We start from the raw sequence: 2,500 nt of genomic DNA, 5'->3' as shown, positions 1-2,500 counted from the left end.
TGAACATTAATTTTATTTTATTTTGAAGGTTATTATGTCATGTGAACATTAATTTTATTTTATTTTGAAGGTTATTATGTCGTGTGAACATTAATTTTATTTTATTTTGAAGGTTATTATATAGTGTGAACATTTCTTTTATTTTATTTTGAAGGTTATATAGTGTGAACATTTCTTTTATTTTATTTTGAAGGTTATTATATAGTGTGAACATTTCTTTTATTTTATTTTGAAGGTTATATAGTGTGAACATTAATTTTATTTTATTTTGAAGGTTATTATGTCATGTGAACATTAATTTTATTTTATTTTGAAGGTTATTATATAGTGTGAACATTAATTTTATTTCATTTTGAAGGCTATTATATAGTGTGAACATTTATTTTATTTTATTTTGAAGGTTATTATATAGTCCATATGTTTCATTACAGCTGTGTAGACTCACAGAGAAACATGAATTAACCCTTTATTTATTTTATTAGTTTTATTAGTTTTAAATGTTTTATTAGTTTCCTCATCTTCCCCTAACATGGTCTCAGTCAGCTGGAGGAGTTTTATTCCCTTTAAAACAGATTTAAACACATGACTCAGAGATCCTCTATGTGTGTGTGTGTGTGTGTGTGTCAGTGTGTGTGTGTGTGTGTGTCTGTGTGTCCCTGTGTGTGTGTGTGTGTGTGTGTGTGTGTCCTGTGTGTGTGTGTATCTGTCAGTGTGTGTGTGTATCTGTGTCTGTGTGTGTCCTGTGTGTGTGTGTGTATCTGTCAGTGTGTGTGTGTATCTGTGTGTGTGTGTGTGTCTGTGTGTGTCCCCCTGTGTGTGTCCCTATGTGCATTCCCCCCGTGTGTTTCTGTGTGTGTGTGAGTGTGTGTCCCTGTGTGTCCCTATGTGTCTCTGTGTGTGTGTGAGTGTGTGTGTGTCCCTATGTGTGTGCCTATGTGCGTGTCCCCCTGTGTGTCTCTGTGTGTGTGTGTGAGTGTGTGTGTGTCCCTGTGTGTCTCTGTGTGTGTGTGTGTGTGTGTGTGTCTTAATATCTGTGTGTGTCTGTCTGTGTCTGTCTGTGTCTCTGTGTGTGTGTGTGTGTGTGTGTGTCTTAATATCTGTGTGTGTCTGTCTGTGTCTGTCTGTGTCTCTGTGTGTGTGTGTGTGCGTGTGTATCATCTCTAGCTTTTAGGAAACCCTCACACCCTTTAAATCTCCTCCACACATCGTTATGACATCATCATTAACTCTGCGTACTGTTTGGGAATGTCGTCTTTCTCTCGAAGCGTCTGCAGTCTCTCTCTCTCTCTCTCTCTGCGATGGGATAGTTTTCCTTTTTAAGGCAGGTTAGTCAAAGCTTTTACCCCCCTCACACACACACACACACACACACACACACACACCCGCTGTCATTAACAACCTGCGCCTCTTCGCCATGTGAGGACGATTTGAAAGCGACCGTCCTCACATTGTTATGTCATGAGATCACAGATTTCTCACTAAACTGTAATGACGGGAAAAAGAAAAAATGTCATTTCAATTCAATTAATAAAATTATAAAACATCATTAAATATCAGCAGAGGACAAATATTAAAGGATAAGTTCGCCTTAAATCAACAAACAGGAGCTTAAATGAAGACTTTTTTTCATACTGATAATTTAAAAGTTTATCTGAAGCTATTAAAAGACTTCAGCAGTGAGATTAAAGTTATTATTTGGTGCTAAAGATGATCTTTGATCGAGTTAAATAACAAAAAGAGGGAGAAATCATATTAAATTAAACTCTTAAATCAATTTTTGCAAGTCCAACATGAATAAAAGGAACAATTTGTGCACCTGATTGTTGATTTTTAAGACAGATTTGGGGAAAAATGTTGAATTTACCCTTTAAATCTGCATGAGAAAATACCCAGTGAGGTGCAGCGTTGGTTTTAAAGGAGGTAACCTCATACTTTGAAGCCTAACTTTTCTTATTAGATCACATAAATTCTGTAAATTAAAGAAATGTAGTGTCTTAGCTCTTCTTTATTCTTTCCTGGATCACATTTCTTTTACTTTAAGCGCCAAAATTCTCGACTTCCTGTTTGTTTTAGTGCATTTTTTAAATATATGTATAAGACACATTAGAGAGAGACGCTTATAAAGAAGTGAATTAACCCTTTGGTGTCATGATATCTATTGAACCCATTCAACTTTTTGGACTTGTATGAGGTTTGTAATGCACAGACAGACCATCAGATTGTTCTATGGTTGCTATAGATACAGGTTGTTCTATGGTTGCTATAGATACAGGTTGTTCGATGGTTGCTCTCGATACGGGTCCTTCTATGGTTGCTATAGATACAGGTTGTTCTATGGTTGCTATAGATACAGGTTGTTCTATGGTTGCTATAGATACAGGTTGTTCTATGGTTGCTATAGATACAGGTTGTTCTATGGCTGCTATAGATACAGGTTGTTCTATGGTTGCTATGGATACGGGTTGTGCTATAGTGTATAAATGAAGAATAACACAAATCA

The sequence above is a fragment of the Scomber japonicus genome, chromosome 24 (assembly GCF_027409825.1).
Source record: "Scomber japonicus isolate fScoJap1 chromosome 24, fScoJap1.pri, whole genome shotgun sequence".
Taxonomy (NCBI): Eukaryota; Metazoa; Chordata; class Actinopteri; order Scombriformes; family Scombridae; genus Scomber; species Scomber japonicus.
This window is presented reverse-complemented; position numbering follows the sequence as displayed.